The following is a 14,420-nucleotide window of genomic DNA, read 5'->3' as shown; positions in this document are numbered from 1 at the left end:
GACATGAGATAGTAGTCCATTCCTAGAGTGAATGTACTGGATATAATCCAGTGTGGTAACACAATTACCACAAAAATCTCTCATTATTTTCTCAAATTTTTATTGAGAGCATGTACAGGGAAAATCTTTTTCTTTCAATCCCCATAGTTTAATCATTCCTATGAAGGTTAGAAGCTATATGCTATAGCTCAAGTACCAAAGACTCTTTAGTAATTGGTCTGAAGGAGTCCAGTAAATAGTACATGTTTTTGTAGAGAAAGAAACAATAGCCAAATAAATTCATTAAATTTGTACTATCTCATCTAAAATGAGTGTGGGGTGATGCTAAGGAGAAAGGGGATTTAGAATATCCAGCAGAGTTATCAGTTTATGTAATCAATATTTTTTTTACTAATTTGTTAATTAATTCCAGCTGATCAGTTCCCCTCCCTCTCTCTTCTCTTTCAAGTCCCCTCCCCCAATCTATTCCTCCTCCTTTCTCTTTAGAAAAAAAAAGGGGGCAGCCCTTCCCTGTATATAAACCAGCCATGGCATATCAAGTTGCAGAAAGACTAGGCACCTTCTCTGCTATTAAGGCTGGACAAGGCAATCCAGTAGGAGAAAAGGGTTCCCCAAACAGGTAACAGAGTCAGAGAAGCCCCTGTTTCCACTATTAGGAGTCTCACAAGTAGATCAAGCTACATATCTGTAACATATGTGCTGAGGGCCTATGTCAGTCCCATGAAAGCTCTTGGGTTGGTAGTTCAGTCTCTATGAGCCCCTCCAAGGCCAGATTGGTTGATTATGTGAGTTTTCTTCTCATTCCCTTGATGTCTTGGGCTCCCACAATCCTTCCTCCATCTCTTCTGCACAGTTCCCTGAGTGCTGCTTCCATCAGTTTTAGGGTAAAGCCTCTCTGATGACAACTGGGTTAGGCAATAATATATGAGTATAGCAGAATATAATTAGGAATTATTTTATTGACGTTTTTTTAATGCCCGTCTGGTGCAGGGCAGTTCAAAAAAAAAAAAGAGGGGAAATGGTGTGGGACAATTCTATATTCTCTCAATTATATTTTAAATAAATGCTGATTGACCCGTAGCTGGGTAGGAAGTATAGGCGGGAAAACCAGACAGGAAGTAGAGGTGGGGCAATGTGAACAGGAGTATTCTGGTAAGAAGGAAGCTCTTTCTGCAGTCCTGTCCAGATACCAAAGAATGAGGATGTGATCTGTCCCACTGAAAAAGGTACTGACTGAGTCATGTGGCTAACATAGATAAGAATGATGGGTTAATGTAAGTTATAAAAGCTAATACAAAGTCAGAGCTAATGGGCCAATCAGTTTTACAACTTATGTAGACCTGTGTGTGATTTTCTTTGGGATTTACTGGCTGTGAGAACTGGGCAGGACAGGAACCCCAATAAGCAGGACCTCATGTTACATCCATCATATGTATGGTTTGATTTTATTTATTTATTTATTGGAAGGCATATGTTTTAATTTACTTAAACTAAATGGTCAAAAAGTCCAAATCATGAATCTGGGTAAAGGCCTGGTAGGGTGGAAGAGGATCTGATGGAGACATGAGAGACAATGCTGAGAGAGTAAACATAGCTATGTTAGCATATGACATCATCAAATAACAAAATTAATTTCAAAAAAGGAACATGCAAAACTACCTGTGTCTTTCCTTTGAAAAGCTATTGCATCTTATCTCATTCTTTCTGTGTGTAATTTTTCAAGTGAGCTTTTCAAAAATGTAAGAGCCATGATTTATTTTTTTAACTGATCTGCCTTTCCCTGACTTCTAAATCACCTCTAAACAGCTGTGTAGATTGACTTACTTTATAAAAATTCAGGATGATTGTAATCACAAATCCTGTTAATTATTGAACCTTTAATTCTGTTTCAGCATCTCCAACTGCACAGTTTATAATGAAGACAGCAGACACTAATGTGCACAAGCTTGTATTTTATGATTTAGACAATTAGCAGTGACTATAAACATCCACGACACATACTCACTTGGAATTTTCTTTGGGATATGAATTTAAATTGCCTGCTGGAAGCTGCTGGGCATGGAAAGCTCAGAAGTAAGTCACATGGCTAAGTGACCTCCCCATCTGGTTATTTAGTAGCTTTGTGCCTTGTAAAGACCTTCATGCATTAGGCCAAGTCCAAAGTCAACTTACAAAATTACTGAAAGAGAGCATATGCTGATCCACATGTGTGATGACCAGTGGTCTAATACAGTGATTCTCAAGCCTAGGATCCATCAACATCATTGTAAGAGGACCTTAAAAGAGGACTGGGCCCATTCCAATAGTTTCAACACAGAAACTAGAGGTACACAGTGTTAGTGTTATTAGAAAATCATTGTTATGAAGGATAAAGCCCTTTTTATCTAATATTACCAAATGGTAATTAAAACATTAAAATGTAACTCAAAGAAAAAAATCAGTGAAAGTTTTCCTAAATGGACAACAGCAGTAGTTTCTCTGAAACAATATGTTAGACAATAAACAGTTACAAGAGCTGTCTGTAAGGAAATGTTCTCTGAGCAGTTTGTCCAAAGAAACACTTCTGTCCATGTTGTTGGACTCTTACTTCTAAGACTAGTATCCTTACTCCATTCCAATACACCCAAAAGTCATATTCATAAAATGTTGATTTAATGCGAGTCATAGTATGCACCTACCTGATGCTTTGATTGGTCCCATCTTTGGTTTTTGATAGAATACCACAGCAGGAATAACCATCTTGACTTACTCTGAAAAGGGTCAGAAGCAGTGTTAGAGGAAAGTAGATAGGAAGACAAAATAAAGATTCCTTTTTTCTTTTAAATAAAATGATCATTAAAAAGACATATCTATTTATTTGTTTGCTTATTTAATGTGTGTGTGTGTGTGTGTGTGTATGCCTACATGAGTTTATGAGCATCACAAGTATGCAAGTCCTCAAGGAAGGCAGAAGGAGATGCCTGATTCTCTGGATATAGAGTTAGTGGAAGTTGTGACCACTTGATATGGATGTTGGAACCAAACTGGGACCTCTGCAAATGTGTTAAGTGCTCTTTTTCAAAAATTTATTTTAAAAATACCAAATCCAAGTTTTCACTCTCTCCCCTCTTCCTATTCCCTCCACAAACCCTACCACCCCACCTCCATCAATCCTCAGAGAGTGTAAGGCATGTTGCCTTGAGGAAAGGTTCAAGGCCCTCCCTACTATATCTAGGCTAAGCAAGGTATACAAAAAGACACTCCATGTAGTAGGAATAAATGGTGGTGCCACTGCCAGTGACCCCCTAGTCTGCCCCAGCAATTCACCTGTCAACCATATTCAGATTGATAAGTTTGGTCCTATGCTTGTTCCCTCCAGTCCAGTTGGAGTTGGTGAGCTCCTATTAGCTCAGGTAAACTGTTTCAATGGGTGTACCCATCATGGTCTTGACCTCTTTGCTCATATTCTCATTCCCTCCATTCTTCAACTCTAATTTGGGAGCTCAGTCCACTGCTATGATGGGGTCTCTGCCTCTGTTTTGATCAGTAGCTGGATGAAGGTTCTATGGTGATAGTTAAGATATTCACCAGTCTGACTACAGGGCAAGTCAAGATCGGGCCCCCTATCCTCTATTGCTTAGGGTCTTAGCTGGGGCCATCTTTGTGGATTCCTGGATATTTCTCTAGAGCCAGGTTTCTGTTAACCCTATAATGGCTCCCTCAATCAAGATACCTCTTTCCTTGCTTTCATCTCTGTCCTTCCTCCATCTTGACTATCCCATTCCCTCAAGTTCTCCTCAACTCTCAACTTTTCCCCTCCCCTTCCCCTTCTACCGTCACTTCTCCACCACCCCCAAGATTTCAATTTTATCAGGTGATCTTATCTGTTTCCAATTTCCAGGTAGATCTATATATGTTTTTTTTTTTTTGTAGGGGGTGAGTTCACCTTATTACTTAGCTTCTCTAGGATCATGAACTATAGACTCAATAGTCTTTGTTTATCAACTATCCGCTAGTATCCACTTATGAGTGAATACATACAATATTTGTCTTTTGGGGTCTGGGTTACCTCACTCAGGATAGTTTTTTCTAATTCCATCCATTTGCATTAAAAATTCAAGATGTCATTTTTTTTATTGCTGAGTAGTACTCTAATGTAAAATGTGCCACATGTTCTTTATCCATTCTTCGGTTGAGGGGCATCTAGGTTGGTCCCAGGTTCTGGCTATTACAAATAATGATGCTATGAACATAGCTGAACAAATGCTTTTGAAGTATGATTGAGAATCTTTTAGGTATATGCCCAAGAGTGGTATTGCTAGATCCTGAGGTAGGTTGATTCCCAATTTTCTGACGAACAGCCATACTGATTTCCAAAGAGGTTATAGAAGTTTATATTCCCACCAGCAATGGATGAGTGCTTCCCCTTACTCCACATCATCTCCAGCATAAGCTATCTTTAGTGTTTTTGATTTTAGCCATTCTGACAGGTGTAAGTCAGGGTTTGCATCCATGGTCTCTAAGTGTCTGCAGAACATCTATCCATGACTTTCTGGTTTTCATGGTTTCCATTGAGAAGTCAGGTGTAATTCTGATAGGTTTACCTTTGTATGTCACTTGAACTTTTTCCTTTGCTGCTCTTAATAGTTTTTCTTTATTCTGTATTCTTTGTGTTTTGATTATTATATGGCAAGGGAATTTTTTTTTGATCCAGTCTATTTGCTCATCTCTAAGCAATCTTGTACCTTCATAGGGATATGCTTCTTTAGGTTGGGGAAGTTTTCTTCTATGATTTTGTTAAATACATTTTCTGTCCTTTAAGTTGGAGTTCTCTCTCCAAAGTTCTATTATACTTAGGTTTGTTTTTTCTATGGTGTCCCAGATTTCCTGGATATTTAGTGTTAAGAATTTGTTTGATTTAATGTTTTCTTTTAGTCTATTTCCTCTATAGTATCTTCAGCACCTGAGATTCTTTCTTCTATCTCTTGGATTATATTGGTTATATTTGTCTCTGTGGTTCCTGTATGTTTACTCAGATTTTCCATATCCAGAATTCCATCAGTTTGTGTTTTTTTATTACCTCTATTTCAGTTGTTTGGAGGAATTCTTGCACTGGTGCCTACCTATCTCTTCCTTCAAATGAGGCCAGCAGTGTCTTTGGATCTTGTTGGAATCCTTGCAGTAGCTATGTGAGTGTTTGGGAGATTCCTTCATCTGCTCTGTACTGTCAATATCTGTCTCAGAAAGCCTCTGAGGTCTCTATAAGCCTGCTCTCTTGGTCTTCTCTCCTGGTTTGCTTTCTTGGTGTTCTCTCTTAATCACCTCAGTTTTGTAGCAAGCTCTTGGTTCCCTCAGTACTGTAACAAGGTCTCAGCTCTTAGGCAGTGTGTGACTAGAAGCTTGGGTGGGGTCCAGTGGATGGCCTTGAGTTTCGGGGGAGCCTACTCACAGGAAACCCCCCACTTCTTGGTTAGAAAAGCTCAGGGAGTAGAGGGAGGACCTGGGGATTTTTTTTCCACTATAGAGTGGGTATTCCTGATGCATAGCTGTTCACTCACTTCTTAAGTCCCCTCAGTATTGGAGCAAGCTGTGTTTCAGAGTTCCACTGAGGTTGTAGGAGGGTAGGCAGGTTTGGGGGCAGGATGTGGCTAGTAGTTTGGATGGGCCACTGAATAGGGATGGGTTTTGGGGGAGCCTAACTTTAGGAAACTCCCTGCTGGCTGACTAGAAAAGCTGAGGGAGTTGGGGGAGGGGCCCAGAGTTTTGTCCCATGGTGAAGGTCCTAGAGAGTGGGGTGTTTACCATATGGCTGTTCAGTTGATGTGGGATTCCTCTCTGTATGCTGTGGTTAATAAAGAAACTGCCTTGGCCTGTTGATATGGCAGAATTTAGGTAGGTGGGGAAAACTAAACTGAGTACAGGGAGGAAGAAGGCAGAGTGAAGAGAGAAGCAATGAGCTACTGCCAGAGACAAACATGCTAAAACTTTGCTGGTATGCCAAGACCTCGTGATGATGCACAGATTAACGGAAATGGGTTAAATTAAGACGTAAGAGTTGGGCAGAAATATGCTTAAGCTATTGGCCAAAAATATTGCAAACAATATAGTTTCTGTGTGATCATTTCTGGAGTCTAGGCAGCCAGGAAATGAACAAGTAGCCTACTACACCACATTGGTGCCCACATGGCCAATTAAAATAGATGTAAAACCAGAAAAAGCTTAAAAGGGAATCCTAGACACAAAAGAGCAAAGTTAAGAATGGTTTAGTAGTGGTGTTTTTTGGGGGTGGGCTCTGTTTGCTAGAAGCAAGTAGAGGCATGGCTGTGTTTGCTAGAAGCAATTACAGACATGGCTCCTTTAGGAGAGATTCTCTTGATTCAGCAGTAGTGGAAAAAATGTGTTGTTTTAAAACTGCAGTGTTTTGAAGCTGCAGCTTTCTGGGTCATGCTGCCAGCAAACTCTGGCTTTGTAGTATTTGAATCGGATTTGTGAGTAGAGTGCTACAACTTTCTTAATGGCAACGTAGACTGGCTGTGTGCCTAAAAATGGGCCTGTGAGCATGGCTCTCAGAGGCAGCAAACAGCTCCTCCATGCTAGACTGGGCAGGGCCAGTAGGTACTTCTGTATTTCCCCAGAAATGGCGCAGTTTAAGTTTTTAAGAAGCACTTAGCATTCTCAGAAGTGCTCTTGAACAGCAAGTAATTACAGATACACAATAAAGACAAATTCAGATGGAAAAGACTTCTAAATGGTCTACAATGTTGGATAATGTATGTATGTAGGTAAAGTCTTTAAAGAGAAAGAGTACAGACAGTTATAGAATAAAAAAATAAAGAAAAATAAGTCAGTTAAAATGGAAAATTCACAGAGTCTGTATTATGTGTATTATTATGTTTCCTTTGAATATTTTGACTGTGAAGGAGTTAAGTACTGAGAGACATTTTATTGTATGGGCTGCTAAGCTAAACAAGCATGTATATTACAAAGGCATCTTGACTTCTGATTTGGGTGTAAAGATATATTGGTTTGGAAAAGAGGTTCTTCTTTTGTTTCCACAGAGAATGAGAACCTGTGGATCGCTTCCAGACTAATATGGTTTGATACACCAAGATCCCCTGAAAGGTTGTTGTAAACACTCCCCCCACAAAAAAAAATACTTTGTCCAATGAACAGCAGGAAGCAGTTTGGAGAGAACTATGCCCATATTTTCAAATATTTATTGTAAATTTTTCTTTATATTTAAAGGGGGATATTCTGTAGAAATTTGCATTTGCATGGATCTTGGTATGTTGATACAAATTTAAAGTCAATTTTGTTATCTATCTATATAGATAGATAGATATATTTATGCTCTTGATTAAGTCATTGTAACTATGTAGTTTATTTAAAGATGTAAAGTATAGTTAAAAATATAGGTTAATAGAAAATCATCTATAGTGGTCAAACTTGTAGCCATGTTTGTTAGATTTTCTAGCTGTACAGAGATGTATTTCAGTTAAATAGTTATTCTTCAAATCTTTCAGAGACCTATAGAATATGGCATTTAAAATATTTAAGAATTTAGGACTATGGTGATAATCATGATATCTCCTTCCCTACTCCCATATCTGCCCTTCCTCCATTTTAATTATCCCACTCCCCCAAGCTTTCCCCAACCCTCCCCTTCTCCCCTTCCTCTCTTCCTGTACTGGCTTTTTGGGACCCTATTTTATTTGGATGCATACCTTCCTAAGCCTGCATATAGGGGGGAGAACCTTGGACTTCCCACAGGGCAGGGTACCTTGCCCTCTCTCAGGACTGGAGGAGGAGAGGTGGTTGTGTGTGGGAGCAGGAGGGAAGTGAGAGGAGGGGAGGAGGGAAGGAAGTATAAACTTTGATTGGTAACATATGGAGAGCTGCTCAGGATTGGCGGGCCAGGCCTACTTAAGGGCTGGGAGGAGCTTGCCCGGAGAGAGAAGCGAGAAGAAGTGATTTTAAAAAGGTCCTGAATAAACTGCTTGCAAGAAGAGCTCCAGCATTGCGTCATCCTTGCTGGCGAGGCGGGTGCGACAATTGGTGCCAAAACCCGGAACGTTACAGGGGAAAGGAACGACAAGTGACATACAGGGATTCGTCCACTTTCTCTCCGTGGAGCTCAGAACGTGCGGCAGTCAGTCAGAGGGTGCACCGGTAAAGTTCTCAAGGTAAGATTGGGGATCCATTTCAAAAGTGGGTTATTTGCTCTTGCCTGTAAACAAAGGGAAAGCGGAGAAAGTAGAGCCGCAACTAGAGCAGACAGGTCAAAAGTGAAAGTTGAGCCGGGACTACAGAGGACGGGCTACAGATCTGTAGGGCACATTTGGTTCGCAAGCCTGGCAAACCGAAAGTAAAATCGCCGGATACTGTTGACAGATTACTACTGGCTTTTGACAGCTTGAGTACTCCTGAGTACAGTGCTCTGGCTCGTCATTTTTGCTTATTTCTGTAGGGAGTGTATTGGGAATTCTTGGCGAATAGGCATGGGGAATTCTTCTCACCCAATTTTTCTGGCTTTGAACGAGCTGCTTCGTTCAAAAGGTCTAAAAATTAAGAAAAGTACCCTAGGGAGGTTCCTGGAGGAATGTGACACCATCGCTCCTTGGTTTGCAGTCTCTGGGAGTCTTACGATCCCTTCATAGGAAAAACTAGGCAAGGACTTGATTTTGCTACAGAGCAGGGAACACTTAAGGGTGGAGTAAGACCTATCTGGAGACTAGTATGGAGCTGCCTGGGTGATCAGAAATGTGGTGAGGCGGTAGGTAGAGAATGGGTTAGAAATTTTGCAAGAAGAGAGGTCTGAAAAGGGGGCTTTGGAGAAAGCACAGTCAGAAAGGAGTAAAAAGAATGACCGAACAAAATTGTACCCCAGTCTCTCTGAGCTCAATGAGTCTGATAGCCCTGACTCTAGCCAGTCAGGAAGGGAAAGTGACGATGTGGAAGCTATAGAAGCGGCTCGAAGAGCTTTCGAAAGGGTGAAACTACATGGAAAAGGGAGAATAAAGAAAGGTCAAGATCAGAGAAGGAACCTTACCCCAACAGCTCCTCCTCCTTATTTGGAGACTAGAGAGGCTACAGTCGTAAACTCATTCAGCCATCCTGGAGGAAGTTCCTTAAATCCCGCAGTATGGAGAGAGGTCTGAACTGAAATGATAACTCAAGGAGGGGCAAGAATGATGGTGGCTTTTCCCGTCTTCCAGGATCAGCAGGGAAATAGGTACCATGAATTATTGGATTTTAAAACGGTCAAAAATCTAGCTGAGTCTGTCCGGACCTATGGCATTACAGCCTCTTTTACAGTGGCCCAGGTGGAATCCTTAACAAGATTTGCTATGACACCAACTGATTGGACAAATGTTGCCAAGGCTTGTTTGTCCCCCGGACAGTATTTAGAATGGAAGGCTTTCCTATTTGAATTTGCGCATGCACAGGCCGCTATAAATCAGGCCACAGGAGGACCCCAGGCTGTCTGGGATGCAGACATGTTGCTAGGACAAGGCAGATTTGCTAATAACAAAAATGGATATCCAAATCAGGTGTATGAGCAAATTAGTGCTATCACCGTTCGAGCCTGGAAGGCAGTACCTAACAAAGGAGAGGTGAGAGGAAATTTAACAAAAATTATTCAAGGCCCTACTGAGCCTTTTTCTGATTTTGTGGCACGAATAATGGAGGCGACAGGTAAGATATTTGAGGATTTGAACTCTGCTCTGCCCATGCTAAAACAATTGATTTATGAACAGTGCACAAAAGAATGCAGAGCCGCCATTACCCCACATAAACATAGAGGAATAGAGTACTGGATAAGAGTATGTAGGGAACTGGGAGGGTCATTGACAAATGCAGGCCTTGCTGCAGCAGTGCTGAGGCTGACTAGAGGCGGAAATTCCGCTGATGGGGCCTGCTATCGCTGCAGCAAACAATGACTTTTTTAAAGGAATATCCGGTGATTTTTCCCAGGATCACCGCCTCCCATCCCATTCCCTGTCCTAATGTCATATTTACCGATGGGTCAAAAACTGGGTGTGGAGCATATATGATAGACTCCAGTGATCCTGTTAAACATCAGTTTTCTCCTGGAGCTCCTCAACAAGTAGAGTTATTGATTGTAGTAGAGGTTTTTAAGTCTTGCCCTTTTCCGTTCAATTTGGTTTCGGATTCCTGTTATGTGGTAAACACTCTGAAACGTCGTGAGTGTGCTGAACCTATCAAAACCTCCAGCCCTGTACATTCTCTATTTGTTCAGCTGCAGTTGTTAATTTGCCAACACAAACATCCTTTTTTTGCACAGCATCTATGTGCCCATAAACAATACGGTGGATTTATGCACCAAACAGGAATGGATGTTTCTTGCCTCCACTTGGCAAAAAGCATATGAATTTCATAAGGAATATCATGTCAATGCCAAAACCTTGCAACATAAATTTGCCCTCCCTCATGCTGATGCATGAAAGATAGTTGTTGATTGTTCAAGCTGTGTGGTATATCACCATCCTCCCATGCTTGGAGTAAATCCCCAAGGTCTTTTACCTCAAAAGGTTTAGCAGATGGATGTTAATCATATTTCTGAATTTGGAACTTTGAAATATGTACATGTTTCGGTTGATACCTGCTCTAGCATCATCCATGCCACACCTATGACAGGGGAAAAGGCCAACCATGTTATTGCCCACTGCCTAGAGGCTTGGGCGGCATGGGGCAAACCTTCTCAACTTAAAACAGATAATGGACTTGCCTATACGGGACAAACGTTTACATCATTCTGTCAACATATGGGTGTACAACTCGTACATGGCATACCCTACAATCCACAAGGACAGGGCATCGTAGAACATGCCCACCGGTCCATAAAAGAGATGCTTTTAAAACAAAAAGGGGGAATAGCACATGCACAATCCCCTAAGAATAGACTTTCCCTAACCCTATCTACCTTAAATTTCTTAAATTTGGATTGCTCCGCCCAATCAGCTGCAAACAGGCATTCCAATTGGTCTGGTCCCTCCAAAAGCTTGGTGCTTTGGAAGGATAGTCTGACAGGGGTCTGGCATGGACCCGATCCTGTGCTAGCCTGGTCACGAGGTTCTGTTTGTGTTTTTCCACAGGATCGTCTGGACCCTATTTGGGTGCCAGAGCACTTGGTGAGAAAAGTACAAGTGCAGAGGAACCACAAGCAAGATGAAGCCTCTGACTGCGATCCTATTGATGATGACGGTCCTGATGTCTCCATTGCTGATCCAGGCCAATGAACAACCAGATTGTTTCCATGAATGCCACACAGCTAGAACTACCTACTGCTGATGCTTTTCTTATTATGCTGAAATGGACTTTTAGTCATCTTAAGGAGTGGGCAGGAATAGGAGCCCTGACAGGCCTCATGGTGCTTGCTTCCCTGGCAAGTCTGTGATGCTTTTGTCGCATGAGAGCCTCACAACGTCACAATGCAGCTATGATCATTCAAGCCTTCACAGCTATCGAAGCAGGACAGTCCCCCCAAGCTTGGTTAACTACTTTAAAAGATATATAAGCACGGGATGCGAGGCTCACACACTGCACTTGAGGGTAATTACATCTACCTCAAGAGGTGCAAGTCTGATTGCACATAGGTCAGTGCCTATGTCCTGCCTCTGTGAAAAGGGCAACAAGCGGGTCTAGTGTTTTCTGGGTAGAGGACACCTGGATAAACATTAGTACATGCTTCATTTTTAACAGAGATCAGACCTCTACTCTTGCCTGCTGCTTTGCAAAACAAAAAGGGGGAGCTGTGGAGAGCTGCGTGGAGCCACACCTTGAAAATGGCGCTGGCTTCTGTCCTCCGCTATCCCAAAAGCGAGTGCTCTCCCTGGTAAACAACACCGTATTTGGCTAAGGCCGGAATCACGCCATGATCGTAAGCTGCTTGCGATCATGTGGACCTATGGACAGTGCCCACGCAGCATTCCAGGATTGGCGGGCCAGGCCTACTTAAGGGCTGGGAGGAGCTTACCCAGAGAGAGAAGCAAGAAGAAGTGATTGTAAAAAGGTCCTGAATAAACTGCTTGCAAGAAGAGCTCCAGCATTGCGTCATCCTTGCTGGCAAGGCAGGCGTGACAGTAATACTTATAAAGTGATAAAAAAAATTTTAAAAAAAGAATTTAGGTCTTTTCATGGCAGTGAGACAAATATGCTCCTGGCAGCTCCAGTCTACTTCAAGAGGAAGATGGACATCAAGAAGCTCCTCATGGAGTTTGCTAGCCATTTGGGCAAGAAACTGTTCTTGCGTAGACTGCTTGATACTATGCCGTATGAACTGGATATGCAGGACCCACAGAGAAATTACTGCTGAACTTACCTGAAAGGTGAGACAATCCTTTGGGGTTCCTGTTTCATTAAAGAGTCTGCAAGACATTCTGAAGAGCACAAGAGAAAGTGACTGACAAACTTCCAATAAAGGTAGAACTGTCTTTGAAATTTCCTGCTTCATGAAAAAGTCTGCTGGATACTATGGGCCTGTAGGCTGAAGATGGAATCCCCAATGGTACAGAGGAACTTTGGGTGACTGTCCAGACAATGATATGTCTCTGTCAATTCTAGAGTTTTGGAAGTTGATTACAATGCACATCCTTTATCCTTATGTAATATTATATCCTTCTGGAGTCTTTGATGGAGTTGAAGAATTTATAGTTATAGTTTTTCTTAGTTATAATAAGAGATAAAATAGATATGAATATTATAACTGTAATTCTTGCTTGATACCTGTTTTGTTATATGTAATTTTACTGTGATAAGGATAAAGCCTTCCTTTTTATTTAAACAGAAAAGGGGTGGTGATTTGGGATTTCTCTCTGTATGCTGTGAATACCATTGGTTAATAATGAAACTACCTTAGCCTATTGATATGGCAGAACTTAAGGTAGGCAGGGAAAACTAAACTGAATGCAGGAAGGAAGAAGGTGGAGTAAAGAGAGAATTCATGTATTTGCTGTCAGAGACAGACATGCCTAAACATTGTTGGTAGGCCACGACCTCATGGTGATGTACAGATTAATGGAGATGAGTTAAATTAAGATGTAAGAGTTAACATTAAGCTATTGGCCAAACAGTATCTCAAATAATACAGTTTTTCTATGATTATTTCTGGATTCTGGGTGGTCTGGAAATGAACAATCAGCCTACTACAACATTCACTCACCTATAAGTCCTCTCAGTTTTGGACAGTTAATTACTAGCTGTGTTTCAGAGTTCCACTGAGGTTGCAGGAGGGTAGGCAGGTTTGAGGGCAGGGTGTGGCTAGTAGTTTGGATGGGCCACTGGTTGGGTTTAGGCTTTGTGGGAACCTACCTTTAGGAATCTCCCTACTGGGTGGCTAGAAAAGCCGAGAGAGATGGGAGAGGTGCCTGGGGTTTTGTCTAACTGTGGAGGTTCTAGAGAGTGGTATGTCCTGCCCTGTGGCTGTTTACTCACCTCTTAAGTTCCTGCCCCCAGTATTGGAGCAAGCTGTGTTTCAGAGTTCCACTGAGGTTGCAGGAGGATAGGCAGTTTTCATGTTAACTACTGAGGCATACCTCTAGCTCCCAAATGATCACATTTTTTGTTTGAGTTTTTTTGTTTTGGTTTGTTTGTTTTTGAGACAAGATCAATTATATATCACAGGCTGGCTTCAAACTCAAACTCACAATCCTCGAGACTCTTAAATGCTGGGATTACAGGCATGAATCACCACAGTTTGCTGAAGATTTTTTGTCTAAAGAAAAGATTGGGAAAGCTTGCTTATATGTAACTTTTGATGGTGGATATATGAACATACTGTAAATTCCTGAGCATCCCAGTGAGCAAGATTGCTTCACTGAAGCCAAACAATCCACTATGAAAAAGCACCCCTGGTCAGAGGGAATGCCCTGGTTCTAGACATCTCTGCTTAAGCCAGAAGTGGTGTCATCAACTGAGGATCAAAATATTTGAGCAATACTGAAGCCCCAGCGAGGTGAAAATATGACTGGCATTTTATAATATGTTCTATAATATGTATGTGCCATAATAAGTAATATACCTGCATCTGCCATCACTATCATCTCCCACGTGTTTTTATAGCATTATTAGGCTCTGAGATGTCAGCAGGCTACACTAACACAGATACACAGGGGAACATCCTATTCAAATCTTTCTGACAGATTTTTCTCATGTACCTGCTAGCTAGTTAAGTTCTTCATATGTTAATTACTAGAATTTAGAGTTAATCACCTTTTCTCCTTTGGTCCTTAGAGAAACAAATGCTATATATCATCAAATCTCCCTACATTTGAAACTAATGATCTAAAAATCCCCACCACCTGGTCTTTCCTTTCTCTCTCATTTATTTACCCAATTAAGCACTCATTCCTGGCATTGGCTAGTAATCAGGGCTACAGGTAAACATAAGGCCTTTGCTGTCCTATGACATAGATAATTTG

General features: G+C 41.4%; 1 long non-coding RNA gene across 1 annotated transcript; it reads left to right on the top strand.

Moving 5' to 3' along the window:
* The first annotated feature begins 7,946 nt into the window (after positions 1-7,946).
* On the top strand, positions 7,947-13,104 carry LOC148122653 (uncharacterized). The gene is made up of 2 exons (XR_015737469.1): positions 7,947-8,162; positions 11,097-13,104. It is a non-coding gene; the product is annotated as an uncharacterized LOC148122653 (long non-coding RNA).
* Positions 13,105-14,420: the final 1,316 nt, after the last annotated feature.

Source organism: Myodes glareolus, chromosome 3, assembly GCF_982192425.1.
Source record: "Myodes glareolus chromosome 3, mMyoGla1.1, whole genome shotgun sequence".
Taxonomy (NCBI): Eukaryota; Metazoa; Chordata; class Mammalia; order Rodentia; family Cricetidae; genus Myodes; species Myodes glareolus.
The sequence above is the reverse complement of the archived record's forward strand: the minus strand, read 5'-3'. Positions and strand labels throughout refer to the sequence as shown.